Source organism: Enhydra lutris, unplaced genomic scaffold, assembly GCF_002288905.1.
Source record: "Enhydra lutris kenyoni isolate GAN:26980312 unplaced genomic scaffold, ASM228890v2 scaffoldscaffold85, whole genome shotgun sequence".
NCBI classification, from domain to species: domain Eukaryota; kingdom Metazoa; phylum Chordata; class Mammalia; order Carnivora; family Mustelidae; genus Enhydra; species Enhydra lutris.
In genome coordinates, this window is record NW_019154169.1 from 7798745 (window position 1) to 7823439 (window position 24695).

The 24695-nt window shown below is 56.5% G+C and overlaps 1 protein-coding gene across 2 annotated transcripts in view; it reads left to right on the forward strand.

Annotated features, from left to right (window-relative positions):
- Positions 1 to 347: 347 nt before the first annotated feature.
- Positions 348 to 24695, forward strand: part of LOC111161532 (p21 (RAC1) activated kinase 4) — a 42209-nt gene continuing 17861 nt past the window's right edge. Inside the window, exon 1 of one of the 2 annotated variants that reach the window (XM_022525258.1) lies at positions 348 to 450. The gene's annotated coding sequence lies outside the window, so the exon portion shown is untranslated. The remainder of the gene's footprint in view (positions 451 to 24695) is intronic. The other variant, XM_022525260.1, reaches the window with a different exon arrangement.

A 24695-nucleotide genomic window follows, 5' to 3' on the forward strand; every position in this document is an offset into this window, starting at 1 on the left:
GGCCAGGTGTGCGGCACGTATCCCACAAACTCGTTTTGGGGTACGGTGGGACTCCTACACGAGGATAGTCATTTCCCCTTTAAGAACCCGATTGGGCGGGGAGCCAGCTTCCCCACCGCCCCCCGCACCCTTTCCAAATTTTCCAATCCCCGCTTGGCATTTTCTGCCCGAAGGTCTCCGATTGGACAATCTGCGCCAATCAGAGGCTGGAGCGGGCTCTGCCAATGGCCCAGCTCCGCCCCTGAGCGGGCCCTGCCCCCTGCCCGGTCAGCCCCGTTGCTATGGGGACTGGTGGGCGGCGAGGGGGGAAAGCCCCGGATGTTCGTTGGGGATTTAACATGGCGGCGGCAGTGGCCGCGGTGGCGGCGGCGCAAGAGAGCTGAGGGTGGTGTGAGGGTTTGGAATTCCCGGTCAAGCAGCTAGGCCGCGAGCGACTGCAGCGCCGAGCCGGTAGGATCACCGGTCTGGCCAGGGGATTGGGGAGGGCCGGGAGACGGCGGTGGGAGAGCGTTCACGCAAGTAGGGGGCGGGGCCGGTGGGGTCAAAGTTCACTCGAAGAGGGAAGGGTCGCCTCGGAGAGGTCAGGGGTCAGTGCTGCTGGGGACGGTGGTGTAAGGGAGATCCGGAGGTAATACAGCGAAAGGGGGCGTGGCGAAGGGGACCACAAAATTCGAAATTTGAAGTGGGGCCCGTTCGAGGGGGTCGGGGCGAGTGTCAGAAAATGGGGGTCAAAATTAATCATTTGAAGGGAGGGTGCGCTTCCTAGAGTCGGAGATCACAGCCGTGGGGGCGGTGGTTTGGAGGTTTACCGGCGGCAGCCGGCGGAGCAGATGCATGAGATTGGGGGTGGGGGGTGTACCTTATGAAGGGATCAGATGTGGGGCGTGGCCAAAGGGGGCAAAGGTCCCAATCTGACGGATGTTATACCTGAGGGGTCAATAGTTAAAACCCTAGCGGGATGCTTTGCAGCAGAGGACGGGAGGGATGCCCAAGAGAGAGATCAAGGGTGCTTCTTGGCCGGGCAAAGGGGAGCCCCCTCCCACAAATAGTGAAAATAATGGCAAACACTCATAAATCACTATGTGTCAGGTCATTTCAATGCTTTACATATATTTAATCCTCATTGCAACCTTATGCGGTTGGCCCAGGATCATCTAATGAGTAAGTTGTGGGGTTGGGATTTAGACTCAAGTTCTGGTCCCAGAGACGTACTATGTTCTACTGCCCCTCAAATAATCACAATTCTGGCTAATATTTAATGAGGGCTAACGTTGCACTCAGCGCTCTCGTTTCATTATACCACAAGTTTGTGAAGTGGGTACTGGGCAGACCCGCTTCACAGACAGGAAAACTGAGGCTCAGGTCCATCTGCAGAGTAACACGGGCAGTTTCCAAGCTGGGTCTGACAGATTCCCGAGCTTCTAGCCCCCAGTTGTTACACTGTAGACTGGAAGATCTGTTCCTGGAAGCAGGGGCCTGGGCAAGGCCGAGCCACTCCCTGGACTGGAATGGATTGTCTTTGGGCTCCATGGAAGGGTGTGATCTGGGAAGAGAAGTTCTCATGGACCCATGGGAGTAGGGTGTTTGTGGGTGGCCCAGAGTCTAAGTGAGTCTGATGGGCTTCTGACTGGGAAGGGTGTCCCTGAGTGGGATCCAGTACAAAGCCCAGTGTTCTCTGTACTTAAGACCCCAGTCTCTCCTGGTGGTCCCAAATCGCTCCCACCTCATTTCCTACAGCTCTCCTTGTCTATTCTCAAGTTCCAGCCCCACCAGCCTGTTTGCTGTTCTTCAACTCTGCAGGCATATGCCACCCTCTAGGTCTTTGACCTTCCTGTTGCCTCTGCCTGGAATCCTCTCCCTGGCCCCAGCCCCGTACTCACTGTCACCCACGTGCAGCACTTCTAGCATCACCTGCCTCTCACTGTCCCTCACACACTCTTTATCTCCCTGTCTGGTTTTCTCCCCAGGCCCTTATGCTTACCTTGTTTGTCAGGGCACCATGTGTTGTCTGCCTCCCCCCACCCCAAGAATGTGGGCCCCATATGGCAGAATTTCTCCATGTTATTTCTTCCCCGAATCCCCCCTGGAGCACTGTGGGGCCAGTGGACGGTGTTTGGTGGTTGAATGTTGGACACTGGGCTGGGCACTGAGACTCCGGCAGCAGACAAGACACAGAGCTGCCTGGCCTCCAGGGGCTCTTGGCATCCCTTGGTGGGAGCAGACTGGAACCAGACCCCCAGCCAGTGATCCGCAGCTACATATGGACCCCTAGGGTGCCCGGCCTGGGGGTGGGGAGGGCCTGGGGAGCCGGAGCTGAGGGGTAGCTGCCCGTATTGGTGGGGCAGCGCTAGGGACTGGTTCAGACCCAGCTCCGTCACTCCCGGGCCGTGTGACCATGGGCCAGTTTCTTTACTTCCTGGGCCTCCATTTCTTCCTCTGCAAAATGGATATGACAGTGACCACCTCATGGGATGGCCGGGAGGGCGCAAAGCAGAAAGCGTGTGACCCCAGACCTGGCCCCCGCTCTGTGCTATGTTGGCATTAGTCCTGCCGCCTGGGGAAGACCTCAGAGATGGAGGAGGGCGCCTCTCCACCTGCCTCCTGGCTCTCCCAGGCAGCCGCGCCACCCCCTGCCGCCTCTGGCAGGGTCACCGGGTGGGCACACTGCCAGGCAGTTCTGTGAGGCCGGCCCAGCCTCCTCCTCATGGTGCCAGCTTGCTCAGCATCCCGGGCTTCGCGCAGATAAGCACAGCTACGGCTTTGCCGTCGGAGACCTGAACTCAGGTCCCTGCCCTGTCCCCAGCCGTGGGACCTCAGGCAAGTGCTTTCTTACTTGCTACTTTTGTTCCTTAGGATACATTTTAGATCGGGGGGAAAAGTAAAGCCTTCAGTGAACAGAACCACCACCCCCCCACGCCTCCAGCATCTGGCCTGGGATGGGACTCGGGGTGGATGGCGTTCAAGGCCCTGCTCCCTGCCTGCTTGCCCCGGTGCTGGATTTGGATTTGGTGTGTCTGTCTCTCTGCAGGTCTTCCTACCCTTACGACCTCTGAATTCATTCACAGATCATAGAGCCGCAGCTCTCAGTCCCGGCTCCCCGCTGCTGTCAAAACTTTCAAAACTGCTCCAGCCCAGGCCCCCTAGGGAGCTTCTGACTTGGTTGGGGGTGGGGCAGGCCTCAGTACATGGTTCGTGGTTCTCGGGGGCCAGCCAGACGGGACCACCGCTGTTCGACAGTTTGACGGCTGATGGAAGCGGTGTCTTGGGAGACGACTTGCCCTTTTCCGCTCAGCATTCGAGTTTGCGTTTCTCTCTGCGAGGACTTGTGTATAGCTCTAGAATTCAGTGTCTCTGCTGTGAGTATGTCTTGTGCTTGTGCCACATAGGACTTACCTGGTCACCTGTTGGTGGACATTGGGGTGGTTTCCCATTGGGACACTGTGACAAGGCCACATTGAACATTCTAGAGCGTGTCTCCTTGTATACTGTGGCCAGAGTCTGTCTTGGGCGTGTGGCTCACTGGACATGCCTTGCCTTCCAGATTGTTCTCCTGGGCAGTGGTACCAGTCTGCTGTCCCACAAGGCTCCAGGGCTCCCCTCACTCCATGTCCTGCTTTGGGGTAAATCCGTAGGCCTTGCTGAAGTGGTCTACTCAGACACGAGATGGTGGGCTTATGGCCCCTCCAGACTGGCTGGGAACGACTGGGAAGATGGTTCATGTGTTGGGCTTGGCGGGGACCTGACACCCACAGAGCCCCCACACCCAGGCTTTTGCCCTCAAGGACATGCAAGACGGTGACCACAGCTTTGACCCAGCTTTCCTTGGGAGGCATCTCTCAGCGTTGACAGCGGATAAGGAAACTGTACTGACTTGAGCCATGTACCGAGGCCCGCCCCACCCCTGACCAAGTCAGAAGCTCCCTGGTGGGCCTGGGCTTGAACCTCCTCAGGAAGGGGGCGGGAAGGAGGTGGAATGTGGAAAGGGAGCGGCAGAGTCTTGTTATACTCTTTTCGTGCGTGACCACTGGTCCCATGGGTGACCCACACAGCCCCAGCCCTGCCTGCATGGATGTAGTATGGCGACAAAGGCGACGGACCCGTCCTGAGACAGTGACAGCCCAGCAGTGGGCCAGGCCTAAGCAAAGGAGGTAGAAAGAATAGAGCAGGTAGTGGGTATGGCAAATGCAAAGGTCCTGAGATCCAGTTGAGCTTGGGATGGTCAAGTACTATCAAGGAGGCCCGTGTGGCAGAGTAGGCAGCGAGGTCGGGAAGGTGGGGAAGATGTGGCAGATAGGCCAAAGGCTGACAGGCTGAGGTAAGGAGCGTGGATTGCGTTCCGTGTATAATGGGGAGTCACTGGAAGGCTTTCAGTAACATCTAGTTTCCCTTTCATAAGGATCACCCATGTTGCCATGTGGAGGGTGGATCATGGGGGCAGCAGCAGGGAGACCCACAGGGAGGCTGCTCCAGCGGTCCAAGCAGGAGACGAAGGTGGATAGGATGAGGGGGGCAGTGATGGAAAACGGATCTTTGTGCTGCCAAGATTGTGAGGTCTTAACCGATAGATTTTTTTTTTAAGATTTTATTTATTTGAGAGAGAGCATGCACCTGTGTACATGGGGGTGAGGGGCAGAAGGACAGAGAGCATCTCCAGCAGGCTCCATGCCCAGTGCAGAGCCCAGCAATGGAGCTCGACCTCACAACCCTGAGATCATGACCTCAGCCACAGTCAGGAGTGGGACGCTTAACCAGCTGAGCCACCCAGGTACCCCAGCTTTACCTGTATTAACCCATTTGATCTCCACAACAACCTACAAGGTGGGTACTGTTGTTATCCCCATTTCAGAGATGAGAAAACTGAGACCCACAGTGGTATGTGATGCGTCTAAGGTTACACAGCAGGCGAGCAGGAGAGGTAGGACTTAAACTCCAGGCTTTCGGACTCTAGAGTCACTGCCTGTGGTGGCTGCCCCCCAGTGATTTGGAAATGGTTTGGATAAGACAAGGCCACTTCCTGTCCAGTTGGTTCTGACCCAGGCTCCTCTTTTAGACAGAAGCTCCTTGGAGGTCTGGTCAACCTGGGGTGTTTCTGGGCGCTGGGTCCCTCCCTCCCTCGCCCCCCCCCCCCCAAAAAAACCCCTTCCCTTTCTTCCCCCCAGCCCCACCCCCCCTTTTCCGCCTGGCCCCCAGAAAACCCGACTTCCTGGCCAGACGCCGGTCGGGGTGTCCCCACCAGCTGTTTGTCCCATCACCCGAGCCAGGAGGCCACAGATGCTGCCAGCAGGAAACAGCCTCCTTCCAAGTCACAGCCGGGGAAATGGGACCCTTCCCGCCCCCGCCACCCTTTCCGGGGCTGGGGCTTGTTTTCTGCCAGATGCCTGGCCCAGAGGAAGGTGTTGGGGGGGCGGGCAAGAAGGGTCAGAGGGGAGCTTTCCCAGGTCCCAGGGGGAGCCGGCGATGGCAGATGTGACGGAAGCCACCACTCACAGCAGCCTGTCTCCCGGGGCCCTCTAGTCCTGCCCTGCCTTTCCCTGGGTGCTGCCACCATCCTCAGGGGCAGTGGTGACTTCTCTGCAGGGGCCACGCAGCCCACTCATGTCCCCAACCCACTAGCTGAGGTCCATGGGGAAGAACCAGAGCCTCCGTGGGCTTACATTCCTCACCTGTTAAATGGGCCGTCCAGAGGATCTTAGATCGTGCGGGGAAGAGCTCCCCGAGTCGCCTGGCACACAGTAAGCTTGTGGTAACAATTTAATAATTCAACAATTTTAACAATTTCCGTTTTCTCGTGCCATATCCCCTCTGGGCTGCAACCTCCCCTTCGCCAGCTCCCAGCCTCTAGTGATACTGCACTCGCCCGCGGCTCACGGCCTGCCAGGTGTGGGCTGTGTGCCTGTGAGCATCAGCTCGGCGGCTCTGCCCAGAGACCCTGAGGAGGAGGTGTTATTAACCTCATTTCTCTTTCCCAGCATTTTCATTTCAGGAAGGCACATTTTTGCTCTGTGCACATGCATTACCTCGTCCCCTAAATAATAATTGTGCACAGCACAGAAGGGTAGTATCCAGCAACAAGGACATCTCTTCCCCAAGACAGCCGTTGTTCCCGGCCCCTCATTTCTGTTTGTCCCCATGCTCTGCCCCCTTTTGTTTCTACCCAGATGGAGCCCGACTTCCCATGTTTGCACCTTGGCCTTTGCTGGCCACGTCAGGTTCTCCCAGTAGGGAAGTGGAGCATCTTTGTGGTGTGGAAAGCCCCCTGGGCTTCCTTTCCCCGGAGCTGGCCATCTGTGGGATTTGTACTTGCCCCAAGAAGGGGAAACCAGGGAACGGGCTAGAAGCCCCTCAGCCAACAAGGGGCAGATCCAGGCCTGGGATCCAGGCCTGGGGTTCCTAACCTGTGTGACACCATGGAGGCTTTGCGCTGGGCTCTGAGGCCAGCTGTGTGGCTCCAGACCAGTCAGGTCGCTGCTCTGTGCTCTGGTGTCCTCATCCACAGGATGGAGATGCTAATGGTGCCTTCTCAGGGTGGTTTTAAGGCTATATGGCATCATCTTCAGGCAAAATGCATAGCAGGTGCTGACACTGCCTTATTCTGTGTCATTGCATTTAACAGGCCACCTCCTGTGAGCTAACTGATCGGATCCTCCCAGCACCCCAGAATGTAGGTGTTACTATGATTCCTCTTTCGTTGGGTGGGGGGTGGGGGATTGCGACCCTGGGAGACTTGCCTGGGGTCACTCCCTGTGCCACTCCCAAACTAGCCCGAGGAATTAGAAGGCTCTCCCTCCCCATGTCCCCCATTGTCTTCCTTCTGGGCTTTGGTGGAGAGCACCTGACAGGTGGGGGCATCAAGGCTGGGTCCTGGCACAGAGAGCTCCCTCGAAGGCCCTCCCAGCCCCCAACCCCAGGTGGCCTGCCTGGCCCTGGAAACTCCCGATAAAGGGGCATTGTGCTTCCGGCGGGCTTCCCCAGGCTGGTTTCAGCCACTCCCACAGGATGGGAAGGGCCCTCCTCCCGCTCCCCTCCCCCCCCCCCCCCCACTCCTCACTGCCCTCTCTGTCCTGCCCTCGTGAGGGAGAGAGAGAAAGTAGGACATGTGGGAAGGCAGGGCGGTTCAGCATATCTCCCCCAGGGTGGACCCCCAGGCACTTCTGCCTCCTCTCTCCCTAGGTTCCCCTCCTCTGTGGCCCACCAGGGCCTCCACAGCCTAGTCCTCCTGTGAATCTTCCACGGGAGGCCTCCCCCCGGATTATCTGACTCTGAGATACCCTATTGTGTATATATGGTTGTGTACACTGATGATTCTTCTACTTTTAAACCTTTAATAACTGCAAAGTGTAACGTGCTTCCGGAAATGGGCCTGAGTGCACTTGTCGGTTTAACATCAGGGTGCGATGAACGAACACTCGCCACGCTTAGGGGAAGAGCGAACACTGCACCCTGGGAGTCGCATCCCCTTTCCCCACCACCTTCTTGATCTCGGCCCCAGTAGTGATCACGACCCTGACCTTGGGGGTCACCGTGTCCCTGCCTTTCTGGAGAGTCCCTGCCAGGCGTGCATCCCTGGATTACAAAATGCCACCTTGCCTGCTTTTGAACTTCACAGAAATGGCTGCCTTCTTTGATCCTGGTCTGCGGGGTCCAACCACGTGGCCGAGGGTGTCCGTAGTATGTCCCCCCTTGTTGCTGTGTACTCTTCTAGTGTGAAAACAACCCAGAGCTGATCTCTCTGTCTCCTGCTGTGCAGGTGTCTGTCCTTGAACGTCCGGGGCGTGCGTGCGTACATTTCTCCAGGGAATTCTCCAGGGAAGCCGGGGCGGGGGCGCACGGGTGGCCTTCTGTGAGCTCTATCAGGCAGGACACCGAGACCCTGCTTCCAGATCCACACGCAGACAGGTAAAATGAGCCAGACTCCCAAGCCCCCATCTCCCCCACTGCCGGTGACCCTTTCTCATTAACAGGCACCATCCATCCTCTCGATGGGGCCAGCAGTCCCATGGCATCCTGACTCCTCTTGTCCTCTTCCTTCGCAGCCACCATGTCAGGACAGCCACCATGTCAGGAAAGCCACCTGCTCTACCTGCAGAGCTCCTCTGGTGGCAGCCACTGCTTAAGCCAGCCTCCTGTCTGTCCAGCCTGGACTGCCTCCCCACTCACCCCCTCCCCCATTGTCTCCCCCCCCACCCCCACCTGCAGTCTGTCCTCACATGAAGCCAGAGGGAGCTGGGGTTAGATCGCATTGCTGCCCTGCTGGGACCCTCCTGTCGCTTCATCTCCCTCAAGGATGGGTCATGAGATCCTGGCCCAGCTTTCTTGCCAGCTTCCCCTCCTCTCCTGCCATGCTGTTCTTGGAATATTCCAGGCTGGCGCCTGCCTCAGGGCCTTTGGTTCATGCTACCTGGTCTGGGACTGGTCACTCTCCCTTTTCTACCTTCCCGGGCTTGACTTTCTTTGTGGCTCTTACCATTGCTACTTACATTATGTTATGATTTGTGGGTCAGTTGGCTTCTTGTCGTCCCTGCCCCTCATAACTTGGCTTCATGGGATGGTGGGTAGGGGGGACCCTTACTGTGTCCCTTGCTATAACCTCAGCTTGATCTATATGCTCCAGGATAGCTCAGTAAACACTGGCAGACTGAGCGTGATGGGGAGGGGGCGTGAATGAGCCCGTGATAAGCCCTGAGTGTCGCTTCCGCGGCGCGTGGTGGGCCTGCCCCGAGTGAGGAGGAATGCCACTGGAAGGGTGAGCAGGAGTTGGCTGAGGGAGGGGAGGGGAGAGCGCAGGGGCCTCTGCAGAACTGAAGGGTAGCTGGCATCACCCTCGACTCTGCGGTTCTGCGGTCTGGATTTGAACGCGGACAGCCGCTCGGGGCCTCTCCACGTCTTGCTTGTCCTTCTCTAGAATCGAGGCCACTCCGGTGTTCTAGGGCATCTCTAAAGCTCTGCTCCTAACATACTTACACCAGGGCCTGCGGTATAAACATGAACGTGATTGTTTTCGTTTTTCTCCTATGCACACTCCAGAGTGCCTGGCCCTTCGTGGCCTCCGGGGACACAGCGGTTGGTGGGTAAACAGATCCCGTTGCTACCCATTTGGTGTCTGTCTCCTGGACTCTCGGCCTTCTGGGGCATCCCTGCTCCGAGGAAGGGGAAGACCTGAAATGACCTTGGGTCTGGGCAGTGATTATTCCTTAGGCTGATTAGTAGGGAAAACTAGTGGAAGGTTTGTACCTTGCCAGGCCCAGTGCCCCGCATAGCGCTCCCCTGCGTCTGCCCAGTCCCACCTGGGATCCCAGAAGGGGGCTCTGAGCATTCAGCCCATTTCACAGACGGAACAGGGGAACGGTAGCACCCGTGGTGAGTGGTGAGTGCTAGCCGGGCCTGGTGAGAGCAGATCTGGCCGGATCTCCTCAGGATGCCATTTGCATTTCACTGGTGGCCGGTTGGTCACTGTCATGTGGAGCATCTTTTCCCCTGTCTTCCGGGAACATCTGGAGCTCCTCCCGAAGATGAGAGCCCTGAGAGCCCGTTCAAGTCACTTGCCTATTTCCCATCGGGCTGTCTGCATTTTTACTTGTTACTTTGAGTTAAATCCTAGGTTCTGCGTGAGAGCCTTTGTTTCGAAGTTGCTGTCATTCTCCCTGTCTGCTGCTCGTCTTTTCAGTTCCTTTATGGTGGCTCTTGATGAATAGAAGCATTTAATTTTAATGTGGTCAAATATATCACTCATATCCTGTAGAGGTTTATAATTCTGCCTCTCACCTTTCTTTGTTCTAGAATAGTGTGTGTGTGTGTGTGTGTGTGTGTGTGTGTGTGTGTGTGGTGTGAGGTAGGCATCCAATTTCATATTTGTCACCTGGATCCCCAGTCATTCAAGGACCATGTAATGAAAACAGACTGACTTTTCTCCGTGGCCACCCTTATCATAGGTCCCATGTCTGTGTAAGTGGTTCTGGTGCCGGATGCCCCGTCCGTTTCTCTTTCTCTTCGGGCATGTTCGCGTACTACCACCCCACTCTCACTTCTGTCCTTGATAAGAAGCTTTGATCTTGGGGAGAGCAAGCACTCCCACTTGTTCTTCTTCCCGAGTGTCCCGGCCATTCTTGGCTGTTTCAGTTCTACTTCAGCATTAGACATGTATCTCGTCATGCGCCCAGATGCAACATTGAGTCTCCCGGTCGATGGACATGGTCCATCTCTCCATTTACTTGTCTTCTTTGATGTCTCAGGAGAGTGCCACACTTTTCCAGCATCTTCCTTGCCCACTTGTTGGTGGCTTAGTGGCTTTATTCTGAGGTAGTTTGTGACGTGGCCGGGGGCGGGAGTCTGTGCCTTCTCTTCTCACAAGGCGCCTTGCTCCCTGGGTTGCCTTTGCCGGGTGAGGCTCAGATGAGGGGCAGGAGCCCCCTACCCTCCCCTGCCCCAACTCTGCTTCCTCCTTGGCACAACTCCTAGTCCCTGGCAGAGGGTGGGCAGGGTGCCCAGAGAGGAGGTTGTAATTTTCCTGAATGATTTCAAGGGCTAATTAAAGGTTTTCCTTGACTAATCAGCTTACGGTTTAATTATTGGGGAACAGGCTCAGGGCTGCGGGAAGCAACTCTGGTGGGGTCTCCCCACAGCGTGGCAGGGAGGAGCCAGGGCCAGGGCCCTACCCCACGGGGGTGGCAGGACCTGGGGATACCCTGGCACTTTCCAGTGGGCCAGCTGGTGTTCTCCATCCCCGTGAAAGAAGAAGGGTGGAGGGCAGCATGTGTGGCCGGAGTCAGCACATGCAGGGTGGGGGCCCCTTCTCTGCTTGAAATCCTCCTGTGTTCCCCACTGCCTGGGGAGAGGACCCAAACCTGGTTCCTCCCCTGCTAGACCCAGCCCTGCCCCGGTCTGTTTGCACTTTAGCCTCGCTGACCTTTAAGTGCTCTCCTCTCGAGTTTCCATCTTGACCTAAGGGTCACCTCCTCTGGGAAGCCTTCTTGGGTCACCCCTGCCCACCGGAGCAGGTGGTGAGCTCTGCGGGCTCCTTGTGGGCTGTCAGGGTCACGCACTCCACCACTGATAAGCACTGAGTGAAGGGGACCCCTGGGCAGGGCGCTGTGGTCCAGCATTTGAGGTGGAGGGGACCCAAGAGGAGAAGGGGTTCAGGACTGGCACTTGGAGGAAAAGGCTGGGAGTGGGGATTCAGGACTGGGAGACCTCAGCCAGCTGATGCCTTCCCAGGGCAGGCTTCCGCCTGGACCAGACAGACACAGGATGGGCTCCTGGGAGTTTGCGAAGGGGGAGGGGACCCAGAGATGGCTGTGCCAGGCCCGGGCTTCATTCCTTGGATTCCTCAGCAGGCCCTAGACTCCTGGTGGCCCGAAGTGGGGGAGAGTGGGCAGGCAGAGGGGCCCCTGCACCTCCCCGTGGTGGGGACCGCCATACAGAACCCCAAGCCTAGACCATTTGAAGCCTAGTCTCTGGCTGTAGGGCCTGAGCATTGATCAGGGGTTTTGGGTTTTTTGAGTTTTTTTTTTAGGCTTCCTGTGTGACTAGCTGGGATGAGAGCCCCTAGCCTCCAAAACCAGCATATACATTCACTTTCACAACGTTTGGGGTACTTTTTGAGGCTTCTGACATAGTGTGACTGAGCCACATCACCGCCACAAGCACACGGTGGCGTTGCAGACAAGGCAGCTGGGGCCCAGAAGCTTCCAGGAGCCGCGCTGTCCTTTCTGCCGCCCCTGGGTCCTCCAGGTTCCCAGTGGGCCACCTTCTCTGTCTCCCTCCTCTCTTCTCTCTTTCCATGTCTCTGCCTTTTGTCTCTCTCCCTTTTTCCCCTGCCCTCAACTTCTGCTTCTCTCCTGCTCCCCCCGCCCCCGCCCCACTTCCCCTGTTAGCCAGGATCCCACTGTAGCCACAGAAGGGGCTGGTTCCCCAGACCCCAGGACAGGGGCGGGAGGTGGGGAGGGGCGGGAAGGATGTGGCGCCCCCTTGCCGGCCTCTCCTGCTTCTCCTGGCACCTGGAGTGGGGGCGGGGGCACACCTCCCACTGACATTTGGGGGCACAGGGGCCAGCTTTGAGACCTCGAGGGAGGACTGTCCATGTAGGCAGACCCTGACGTGACAGATCCTGTGACCCGAGATCCTTCCGTGGGCCCAAAAGTCTGCTGGTGTCATCTGTGACCGGTCACCATCTCAGGCTCCCGTGGGGTGGCCGAGGGCTTAATCTTGGCGGAGGCGCACGCTGAGATGTGAATATTGCATTGCTGGAGCCGATACTGTGGGAACGAGGGGGAGTGAGGCCGGGGCTCTTGGTCGTCCCCGCTCGCAGGGCTCACTGGCCTCCCCTCCCACACCCGCTCGGGGACAAAGGCTGCCCATCGGGGCCTCTCCAGCTCTGACAGAGCACCTTCTCTGACCTCGGGCCAGGTCTGGGCCCCCACATTTCTCAGCATTGGTTCCCACAGGTTCCTGCTGCCTCCCGGGGTCACTGGGAGGAATGAGTGAGTCAGTGGCGTGTGTGACACTCAGCACAGTGCTGCTGCCATCATTATGTCATTATGGTCACCTTGACCGTGATCACTGTTCGTTATTAGAGCAGGACCCGTGTTCGGATTCAGTAACCAAGGTTCACCCTGTGAGTGATCCATAACCCTTCGCTGCTCGAATTAGGTCACATTTCCTTTCGTAAAATGTTGGAAAACGTTTGTATAAATGGAAGTGTTCATTCATGCTTGGGAGAATGGTCTCATGCCTTCCCCACGTCTGTGTCCCTGTCCCCATCCCCATCACTGTCCCCAGTGTCCCGCAGTCAGCACCGATGACCAGGCTTTCCTGTCTGTAACCCAAGCCCCACCTCCCTGATTATTTCAGAACAATTCCCATACATCACGTACTTGAGCCATAAATTTTTCAGATTTTTCTTCTGTAAGAGATTAAAGTCTAAGAAAACAAACCCCACCATACTGTTGTCACGGGAAGAAAAGAACTTGTGATTCCTTAAGATTGTCAGTTTCCCCAGTTGTCTTATCATCCTTTTTCAGCGTGCTTTTTTGTTTTTGAATCTAGGCAAGGTCTGTGCTGGGAGTTTCTAGTTGACAGGTCCCGTAAGTCTTCTGTAGGATTTCTTGTGTCTGTTTTTCTGTGTGCTTGCTTTTCGCCTTGTGTATCCGCCAAAGACCCTCATACTTTGTCCCCTTGACTTTTCCACGGTCGGGATCCAGGCAGTGAATCCTTGTGGTGTCATTCAAGTTGTTCCTCTGTCCCCCGTGTTTCCTAAACAGGGACTCAGGTCTGGAAGCTCAATCATATTCAGGTGCTGTTTCTTTTACGGGTGGTGCTGTGTGTATGCACCTCAGGTCAGCATTAGTATCTGGGTCACTTTTGAAGTAAATGTAGGCAGTACCTGGCTGGCTCTGTTGGCGAAGCATGCTACTCTTGCTCTTGGGGTTGTGAGTTCGAGCCCCACGTGGGGTGTTGAGATTACTGAAAAAAATAAATGTAAAGTAAGATCAAATAAAGTAAATTCCATTAAATTTAAAAAATTCAGTAGGTGGAGAAAAATGCTTCCCTTGCTTGTGGTCAGACTGGTACCAGACTGAGCAGCAGGGGCTTGAGGACCGAGGGTCGGGAACTGCGGGGGCACCCGGGAGGCACGGGTGGAGTGTCAGCCTCCAGCTTCCAAGAACCGTCTGTCATAGGAGTACATGGCTTTGGGCTCCTGCTTTGCTGGGATCATGGGCCCTCAGCCACAAGCCGCCCCCCTCCCCGCCCCTCAGCCACCCCATCCTTGACTCCAGCCGCTTCAGCTGGCCTGGTTATCCTGCGGGACAGAGCTGCTCTCCTGCCCCGGCTGTGTCTTTGGCCACCAGAGCTGCCCTGGGGAGCTTTCTCCTGCCCCACCCACTTCCCCCTCCGGACAGTGATGAGGGCAGCACCTCCCTCGGAGGGCTGTGGTCAGGACTCCAGCAGACGGAGACCGGACAGAAAAGGGCGTGATGAGTGGCGCGCGCTGTTCCTCCACATTTAGCACAGGCCTCTTTTGACCTCAGCTCCACCACTTTCCCCTCCTAGCCTCCCTCCTGGCCACGCTGGCTTGTTGCATATTCTGGCACGTGTCAGGCCTGCTTCAGTCCTTGGGGCTTTGCGGCGGCCCTTCCCTCTGCCCTGATCATGCTTCCCTGGCTCACCACGCGGCTTCCTCATGGCCCTCTGGTCTGACTCCAGCATCACGCCCCTCGGGGCCCTTCCAGTGCTCTCTGTCCTCTCCCTCTGGTTGCACACCCTTCTGTTGACTTGTGTATTGTCTCATCTCCCCCATGGGAATGTCAGCTCTGAGGAGCCACTGTCTCCTTTACTGATCTGTCCCTGGTGCCTAAACCTGTGCCTGGCACACAGCGAGCGCAGAGTACAATCCTGGAGCGCATGGACAAGTGAGACAGGAACATGGTTAAGTGAGCAGACTTGGGTCCAGGTCCGACCTACCACGGACTGCTGGCTCCAGTACACACTGTGTGACCTGGGGCCGGCACCCGCCCTCGCTGAACCTTGGTCTCCTCCCCTGCCACATGGAGGTGTTCACAGCCCCCTGCTCGCTGCCTTGTTTGGTGCCAGCACTGAGCCTGCACGGAACGCTTTGTAGCTGGTCTCACCACCGACCTGTGTCTCCAGCGTCTGGCCCAGCCGAGCCAGCCAGGGGCCACCCCTACCGTGGGGACACTTTAAATCTTAAATAACTCCTTCCACTCTGTGTGGTGGGCTGCTGGGGCCCCGGAGCAGGTCGGGGCAGGGAGACACCATGGACGGGTATGTTCCTGTGGCCAGATGGGCTCCTTGAGGAGTGTGGTTCCCGCAGGACACAAGAGTGCCCAGGATGTGGAGAGGCATGGGGCTGTGGCCACGTTGGAGGGTTCCAGGACTGCCTGCTTCCAGGCCTCCGTCTTCCTGGTAGGAGACAGGCCGAGAGCTGTGAGCGTCCAAAGAGGACTGCTGTTCTGATGGTGGTAGCAGTTCGCGGCTCTTGGCTGTGCGTGTGTGCGTGTGTGTGCGCGTGTGTGTATGCGTGTGCGTGTGTGTGCGCGTGTGTGTGTGCGCGCTGAGAGATAGGGCTCAAAAGAGAGAGAGACTGAAGGTACACGCGTGTAGAGACAGAGCTCCCAGCTGTCAGAACTGCTGCCCCCGGTATTTGCTACAAGTGTCAAGTAGAACACACGTGGAGAATGTATGTAACTCCTCATTGAATTTCATGAATGAGTATCACGATCAAGCATATACCCATCTAACGACCACCCAGATCAAGAAGACAGGCATCACCAGCACCTCAAAAGCCCCCTACTTCACGTGCTCTTTCCAGCCTTGGCAAATAAATTCAGCACCCCCTTTTTTCCTTTTAATTGTCGCCTCTATTTTGGTGACTCATGAGAGATGTCCAGTGCCCCCAGGGGGACCGAGAGTCACCTGACAGACACCGCCCTAGAGGCTTTGACCAGCTGCGGATCCCTCCTTATGCACTCTGCCCAGCTGCGGGAGAAAACACTCCTGCCCTGGTTAGAGCCCTCGGTGCCCATCTGCAGGTGTGCGCGCCTCCCCCCCACCCCCACACTTCCCTAAACCAGCTCCCGCGTTCCTTGGCTTTTGATGGTACCAGACCACGACCACTTGGCTGTCACTCGCTCTGTTTTTCTCTCAAGGTTTCCCCAGGTGGATAACGGAGCCTGAAGTCCTGTGCCCGTAGGAATGTTCCCAGCGTGGGTCAGAGCGACGTCCACCCAGCAGCCAGATGAAAGCAGCCCGGCCCGGGTGGGGCGGCGGGGGCACTCGGGGAGGTTGAAACTGCTGCCTCACGGGACAGTGGGCATTTTCTGTCTGATATAGGCCACTGCTGGCTTTCCCGGTCGCTAAAAGGGATTCAGTCACAGGCCCTTGACACATAAGGGGTCCTCCCCTGAGTACCTGTACGGGATAAAGGGGGCTCTGGTATCATCCTGGGTCTGCCTGTCCCTCCACGTGGGATGGATGGGGGCTGGGGGCCAGACGATCTCTTTCTGGCCTGCCTCCCGGACCTCTCTGCTTCCCCTCTTAGCCAGGCTCGTCCAGCCTTTCATGGAGAGGCCCTCCGGGATGGAGAATACTTGGAAAGGCTCTGTATGCAGAGGCCTGGGTCTGCTTCCCGGCTCTGCCACCTACTAGCTGGGTGACCTTTGGCATGTGGTGGCTTCACGCTGTGGGGCTCAGTTTCCCCATGATAAATGGGATTGTATAAAGTTTATTTCATTCACGTAGAGCACTTAAAAGAGAGTGGCACTTAGAAACCTCATCATGAGTGCCAGCTGTGGGTATTACTGTCCTAACTGCCATTTACTTGTTCATTCCTCTGCCTCCAGCCCTGTCCCAGTGAAGGGCTGGTGACCTGCCATGCTCTTCCCTCATGGAACTTGCAGTCCAGTGATGAAGACAGACAGACACAGCACCAGTGGTGACAGCCCAGAGCAACTTCAGGGGGAGCACAGACCACTGTCACGGCTGTGGTGGAGGAAGCCCAGAGGACTGGGCCTCGGAAATCAGGGAAGCCTTCCTGGAAGAGGAGACAGCTGAGCCAAGGGCAGAAAGAGGAACAAGAGTTAGTGTGTGGAATAGTGTTCCAGGGAGAGTGAATAGAGTGTTCAAAGGCTAAAAGGTGGGAAAGGGTCTGGCGTATTTCATAAATTACTACTATTTTAAGTGAAACTTCTTATTTCGAGATAACTGTAGATTTACTGGCAGTTTTAAGAAATAACACCGAGAACGCCCCTCTTTCCCCCATGGTAACATCTTGCAAAACTCTAGTTAGTATGAGACCACGACTAGGATAACGACATTGATATAAGTCAAGAGACAGAACATTCCATCACAAGGATCCTTCCCAATGCCTTTTTTAGCCATGTCCCCTTCCTGGCATGTCCCCGACTCCTGGCAACCACTCCCCATTTTCATAATCCTGCATTTCAAGAATATGATGTGTTATGGAACAGTTTTCACAACCATAATGTGAAGAGCTATAACAATAAGGAGAATTTAAGATAAAAAATAAAACATAAAAAGTTTAACATTTAAAAAAAATGGTATTAAATGGAGGCTTTTTTTTTTTTTTTTAAACTCAGCTTCATTCTCTGGAGATTTCATCCAAATCATTGCCCAATTCAATAGTTCAGTCCTTTTTCTTGCTGAGTAGTATTCTGTGGTATGGACGTACCACAGTCTAACCATTCACCAGTTGAAGGACATCTGGGCTAGCTCCCTGTGGGGGGCGATGCAGATAAAGCCACTATAAACAGTTGCGTACAGGTTGTTTGTGCGAATATAGCTTTTTGTTTCTCTGAGACGAATAACCAGAACTGCAGTTGCTGGTGTAGAGAAATTGCCAGACCGTTTAGCTCTACCATTTTTCATCCCCCACAGCAGCATGCAGATGAGCCAGTTTCCCTGCACCATCACCAGCATTTGGTGTTGCCACTGTTTTTGATTTTAAGCTGTTCGACTGGGCATGTAATGATAACTTATCGTGGCTTTAACCTGCGTGTTTCTCATGGCCCGTGGTGCCTCCCCTCCTTTCATGGGCCCATCTGCCATCTGGGCATCATCTTCGATGAAATGCCTCTTCGTGTCTTCTGCCTGTTTTCTACCTGGATTTTTAGGGTTTTTTACTATGGAATTTTAAGAGTTCCTTCTCTCTTCCAGATACTAGTCCTTTGTCAGATAAGTTTGCAAATATTGTTTCCCCAATCCATAGTGCTTTTCCCCCCCTTCTTCTCGTGGACTTCTGCAGAGCAAAAAAAATTTAACTTCGATGAGGCCTGCATTACTAATTTTTCCTTTTATGGATCTTTTGGTATCAAGTTGAACAACTCCGTGCCTAGCCTTAGACCTGGATGGTTGGTTTGGTTGGTTGCTTTCAGAAAATTTTTTAGTTCTGTATTTGATTCTGTGCCTCCATCATAAGTTCATGTTGGTACAAAGTGTGCGGTTTAAGATCAGGGTCTGTTTGGGGGCACGTGGATATCCATGCTTCCAGCACTCTGGAAAACACTCCTTCCTCCATCTAGTTGCTGATACCTTTTTTTTCTTTTTCTTTCTTTCTTTTTTTTTTTTTTTTGGACAAAAGTAAGTTACCACAATCAGATACCACTTCATACCTACCAGGATGGCTGTTCCCCAAAAAGGGAAAATCACAGATATTGCTGGCAGCCTCCTACATCATGGGCGGACACCTAAGCTGGTGAAGCCGCCGTGGAAAACAGGCTGGTAGTTGTTCAAACGGTTCAGTACAGAACTACGCGATCACCTAGCAGCCCTCCTCCCGGGTGTACCTCCAGACGCATTGAAAGCAGAGACCTGGACAGACCCTCGTACCGGCGTTCGTGCTGCGTTATTCACTAACTGAGAGGTGGAAGGAACCCAGCGTCTGTCAACAGATGGGATGTGACAGACATGGCGGAGCATTATTCAGCCCCAGAAATGAATGGGCTTTTGAAAAAAACGCTACAATATGGGGTGGACCTTGACAACGTTATGCCTGGTGAAATAAGGCAGACAGAGGAGAGATGTTCATAAGCCCTCACTTACGTGAGATAGCTAGAAGAGGGAAGTGCACAGAGTTGGGAGAACAGAGGTTGGGGCGGGGTGGGGGGGTTGCTGGGAGCAGGAGGGAATGGGGAGCCATTGTTCAGTGGCTGCAGGGTTTTTGTCTGGGATGCTGAAAAAGTCCTGGGTATAGACGGTGATGTGCACGAACCCGCGGCTGTCTTTAATGCCGCTGAATTAGGTGCTTTACCATGGTTAAGATGAAAAATATTCTGTATGTTTTAAGAAAGAAGAAAAATCAGTGTTTTTAAAACCAGCACGTATATCTGTGGGGGTCTGTGGGCTCTCTCTTTTGCTCGTTGACCCGCGTGTTTATCCACACTGTGTTATTACTGTGGCTGGGGGCGGGGGGCAGGTGATACCTCCACCTTCTTCTCTTCCTGAACCGAGCTGTTCTAGGGCCCGGGGGCCTGTCATTTTTGGAGTTCCTCGCAGGCTTCCTCGTGTGGCAGGTGGTGCCGTAGGTTTACCCGGTTTCAGGGTCACCCTCGGCACCTGCCTCGTCCTCAGCCCCCATATCTGATTGATCAACAAGTGTTGCTTTTCTTGGCAGACAAAGAGCTCTGGTCTGTCCCCCACCCCCCTCTCTGTCCTGCTGTCCAGGCCGCCTTCATCATTTGCAGGGAGCAGTGCTGCCTCCTGTCACTTGTCCCTGCACCCACTCAAGCCACCTTGATCTGGTCCTCTGCGGACAGGACAGCCAGAGTTGTATTTCCAAGTGCAGGCGTGTCCTCGGCCCCTTGGCTGGCTCTTGCCCCTCTCTGGCATGGATCCCCCACACCCTTATCCCTCCAGCGAGCCCTTCTCTGCTGGGATTTCACACTTCATTGGTGGGATCCTTGACTAGAGGCCCCGCCAGGCAGGGACAGAGCTGCACCCCCCACCCTGGGGGCATTTGGTGGCCTAGCATTGGAGTTTCTGTGGACAGTATGGGTGGGGTGTGGTAGGAGAAGCTTGCATGCCACGGGCACCCAGGACCCAGGGAAGGGAAGGTGAAGAAATGAGCCCGGAGAGGCAGGGAGAACTTGGGGAGTGGGGGGTCCCTAGAGAGGAGATGGATTTAGCTGTGTGGGCCCTGGTAGGGTTTCAGCAGGAGAGGGACATCAGTTGGATTTTACAAAAATCTCCCTGGCCCCTGGAGGAAACTCGGCTTTGTGGAGACACTTGGCAGGCAAGGACGGCCTGGGCAGGGAGGCCAAGGGGCTGGGGGTGGGGGGGTGGGGGCAGGTAGCCCTCACTTAGGCAGCTTGGCAGTCATGATCCTGGCCGCAGCAAGGCCACTTCTAGGCCCGTAGCCCATGACCGCGCTGGCCCACCCGTGAGGTGACATCTGTGCACAGGTGTCATGGCCGTGCCATTTGTGAGAGCACAAGGCCGGAAACTACCTAGCTGGCCCTGTGGGGACCAGCTCCAGGCACAGTCGCCCCTCCACGCCGCTGCTCAAGCAGCACCACAAGCGCTTTCAGAGAAGGAGTAGGCTTGGAAAATCACTAAGATGTAGATACTTTTTTCTTTGTCTTTAACATTGTAATTTTAAACTGTTCGCATGCACGTTGAGTATAAAGCATGAATGTGCAGCATGACTGGTTACTCTAGAGAGAAAACCCACGCAGCCGCCTCCCCCCAGGTGAAGAAGCAGGGGGTGCCAGCCCCCCCAAACTTCCTCCCCCCACAGGCCCTCCCCTGACTCTGGAGGCCCCCACTGCCTTGCACTTCCCCTTGGTCTTGCCAGCTCTGTACGTAGCCCCAAACAGTATGTTTCATTTCGTCTAGCCTTGAGCTTTTTCTAAACAAAGTCACAAGACGTATCCTTTCACGTTTTCCTGCTTCCGTTTTGGTTTCATTCACCTGTAGCTGTGGGTCGTCTATTCTCACTGTCGTGCACCATTCGGGGGAGCCAGGAGATCCCCGATCTTCGTCAGTCCACCTCGGACCAGCACTTGGCTTGTTTTCCAGTCTCTCGGGCTGATTCAGCCCGAGCTGCAGAAACGTCCCCATGCATGTCCCCGAGGCAAGCAGGCTGGATCTTTCGGCTCCATACCCAGGGGGGCGCTTTTCTGGGTTTGAGGGAGTGTGCCTGGGAGAGCATTCCCGAGGTCCCCAGTGTGTGTCTTCCCCTCCACTGGAGGCTGCTATGCTCCTCCCGGGGCAGGGGTGCGGGGGAGCCGAGGACTGTTTTGGAGAAAAGCGAGGTCAGAATAGTATGTGTGGTGTGCTGCCATTTATGTACTTAGAAGAGGTGTGTAAGTGTGTGTGTGTGTGTACGCACTCATGCACACGCACGTGTAGGCTCTCTTGGAAAGGAAAGAGGGGAGAGATGGAGCCCAGATGTGGCAGCTTGTTAATAGTTGAAAAGCCAAGTGACCAGCTTTACATGGGTTTATTGGTTTAGTCTTGGTTTGGGGGTATGTTTACAAAGTTTCAAAACTGTCTGTTGCGGTGGGAGATGATCCTAGGGCAAGCTCTCCTTGCTCCCGAAGCTTGGCCCCCAGGAGTACCCCTCACTTGTTTCCACTGAGACTTCTGGGGAAAGGGTACTTCCTCCTCCCCCCCCCTCCCCCATCCTTCCCCTTGGGACTTGGTTTCCCTTGGCTCAAAACTGCCCAATCCTGACTGCCTCCCCAGCCAGAGCCCAAACCTGCCTGTCCGGTTTGGGAAGGTCTGGGGGCCCACCCACTTGGCTCCTGTGCTGGTGGTTGCCTGACCAGCGCTCCCCGCCCCCCACCCCAGAGAGGAGGGAGTGGCCTGGGATCTAGGACTTCTGGGGTCTCCTAGACCTGCCCTGCTATAGCCCCAGGCCCAGCCTAGGCCTGGCTGGGAGCCCCTGGTTGGATGGGCAGGTGGAAGGCAGGAGGAGGATTTCCGGGACCTTGGAGCCGGGGAATCCAGGTCCCAGTGATAAAGTCCTCAGGGAGTTGGCTGCAGTGGGAGTGGTGTCCATGGAGGTGCCAGAGCCAGGGAGGGGGAAGGACACGGGCGTCTTTATCCACCTGCCTGCCTGGGCCACTTGCTGCTTCTCACGGGCTCACCATCGACTGGGCACCTGTCCTGGGCCGCCTGTGAGAACTTGAGAACCTGGTCCCTGCTGCTCACAGGAGTTCTGTCTAGTTTGCTCGCTGCTGAACTGTCAGGGCCTCCCAGTCGCCTGGCAAGTGCTAGGAGCTCAGGAAATATGTGACTGAACAGGGGAGGCGGACATCAGGAGGGCTCAGCCCTGGGATGGAGTCTAGAGGAGGTACCAGACCCAGCCTGGTGTAAGGGAGGGCTTTCTGGAGGAGAGGGTGCCTGAGGCAGGCCCTGAAGGGTGACTGGTGATGAACCAGGCAGCCCCACCCCCCCTGCCCCCCAGGTCCCCTGTCAGGGGCAAGACAGACAGATAAGTACAACCGAGGGAGCCCTGACCTGGGCCCGGGAAGACTTTGCCGAGGAAGTAAGATCTGGAGGGGGAGGGAGGTGTGAGGCAAAGGGGCGGCAGGGTGTGCACACCCCTTCTAGATGACTCCTGTCTGAGCATCGTCTTCCTCTGTCTGGAATGGGGGTTCTGGGCAGGCTAGCCTCATGCTCAGAGCAGCTGCCTGGGAAGCCTGGTGCCAGACCCCCCCCTGCAGGGTGCCTTGGGCAAGTCTTTGGACCTCTCTGGGCCTCAGTTTCCCCCATTGTAAAATGAGCCTGTTAAGAAACCTGTCCCTTAAGGGCCCTGCTGGGGGCAAATGGCTTAAAACGGGTCAGTGCTAAGAGCAGGGCCTGGCCCAGGGAAAGTTCTCTGAGGAGTTGGGCCCCTCACTTTCAGGTTAGTTGCATCCTGACATGGCTGGCAAGACAGAGCCAGCCCTCCCCACCTTTCTTCCTCCCCGTTTCCACCATTCACCAGTCCTACTTTCACATCTGGAGATGGCTATGTCTGGGGTCCACTGTGACCTGCCCCGCGTCTAATAAGAGAGTGAGATGAAGTGGGGAGAGGCCCCCTTCATGCACCCTCTTGGGGTTCTGGGTGGGGGGGCCAATCCGGCAAGCTCTGGCTCTCTAACCACCCAGCCTCATCAGAGAGCACCCCCAGCTCCCTCTCTCTGTCCAGCCCCCCCAGCCCCAACTGTCATTTCAAACCTGGCCGCCCTGCCAGCCGCTCTCAGCCACTCAGCCCCGTGTGGTGGGGCCCCTGCTGTCCTGGCTCCTGGCGCCAAGTCTGGCCCTGGGGGTGCATGGGTGCTGGCGGGAGACGGACCCTGTTAGAGCAAGGGCTGAGGTTTGTGTCCCCTGCTTCTGTGTCCCTGCCCAGCCCTTCCCTCTGCCAGGGCAGTGGTGGCCCGGTGGCCCAGGCTTTCCGGGCTCAGCCCCTCCTTCCCTCTGTTCCGCCCTCCGCCCTCGCCCTCCGTGGACTGGAGCCACAGGCAGCCCAACTCCTGCCAGGGCAGGACCAAGGCACCACCCACAGCCAGGGAGGCCAGAGTGCGGGGCCAGCCAGCTCCCCTAGGTGGGTGGCTCACATCCAGGGCCAGGGGAGCCCCTTGCTCCCCATTCCTGCCCTGCCAGCTGGAGGCCTGTCCGTCCACTGCCCTCTCCCACTGACGGTGGCCCCAGGACCAGGGAGGAGGATGGCGGAGGTGAGCTGACCCTGGCCTCCGCAGGGCAGAGGGGGGAGGAAGGAAGGAGAGGGGAGGACTGCCCGTGGGAGGGTGTCAGCCTATGCTCAGGGACCACCCCTTTCTTGGTCAGAGCCAGGGGCCAGGTCGCTCTGTTTCCGTGTGTTCCCAGGCAGGTGTTTCGTCTGCTGGCACTTACCACGTGCCTCCGCCCAGGTCCCTGAGTGCCTCCGGGGGAGCTCAGTCCTGGGGTCTGGTTCTAAGGGGGGTGACTCAGAGGGGCTGTGCCTCACTGGGATAACCCAGGAATTGGTGGTGGGCGTGCCAGGGTCTGTTGTGGGGTCTCCTTTCCTCCTATGTGTGGATCTAGGGTGTGTGGGTCTCGTGGTCTAACACTGTGGCTGGGGGAGTGTACCCGGGTGTGTGTGGGGGGTCCTTTCCAGGCATGTCAGGCGGTTAGGGAGCCTCTGGGGTTGGCTGTATGCACTCGTGGGCCTGCATTCTGAGCTGGTGGCTGGTGTGTATCATGTATATTGCCGGTGTGTGTTGCGGGTCTCTTTCAGGAGTCTGCGCATCAGGGGTGTGTGTGTGGGTCTTTATGCCATTTGTGGAGGGGGTCCTGGGTCCACGGCTTCTTCAGGGACCCAGCTGTGGGCCACCTGATTGTTCTGGCCTTTCTGTTGGGAGAGGTTCCTCTGAGCCAGGCCCCTCTTTCTGACTGCTTCCCTGGCATTCTCACACTGAGGCCACAAGGCTCTGGTGGGCTCTGCTGGGGCTGGTATTCCAGAGGAGGGGCTTAGGGCTCAGGGTGGGATGTCCTTTTCTGGGCCAAGGCTGCTGTGTGGCTGCGGTGGCTTCTCATGCTTCAGAATTGAGAACTCCTCCGCGCGTGCACGCGTGTGTGTGTGTGTATGTGTATCTGTGTGTGTGGAGCAGGGAGTCGCATGGCGGAGGAGGGCTGTCCCTCTTTCCTGTTACCCCCCACCTTCCTGCCCTGCTTGGGGAAGAATGAATGGAGTCTGATCTGATTTTCCTGGTCCCTGGGGGCTCGCCCACACTCTCAGGTTTATTGTGGCATCCATCCCTACCCTGGGCACCTCTGGGGGGTGACGGATGCCAACAGTGCCCTTTGTGTCTGTGTCCTGTTGGGCCTGGATGGGGAGGAGGCACCTGAGCCGGGGGCTGCCGGACTTGCCACCCGGCCTCCCTGGGGACTCGGAGCACCAGCCCAGCTGGCTCCAGGAAATACCTTCTCTTCATTTAGCCACACTGTCTGAGCTGCTCCCCACCCCGTGTTGGGCAGGGCTGGGGACACAGGGTGGCTGGGATGGCCCCGGGCACTGCCCTCTTGGGGGCTCCAGATAGCACAGCCCATTCTCTGATCGGAGCCCTGAGAAAGTAAGACAGCAGAGACTGTAAGGCTGGACCCTTGCACTGGGCTGGAGAGAAGTGTGTGCAGCGCCCTCTTCCATTTATCTGTTCCTGCCCCTGTGCATTCAGCAGCAGCAGCAACAATGGCCATGG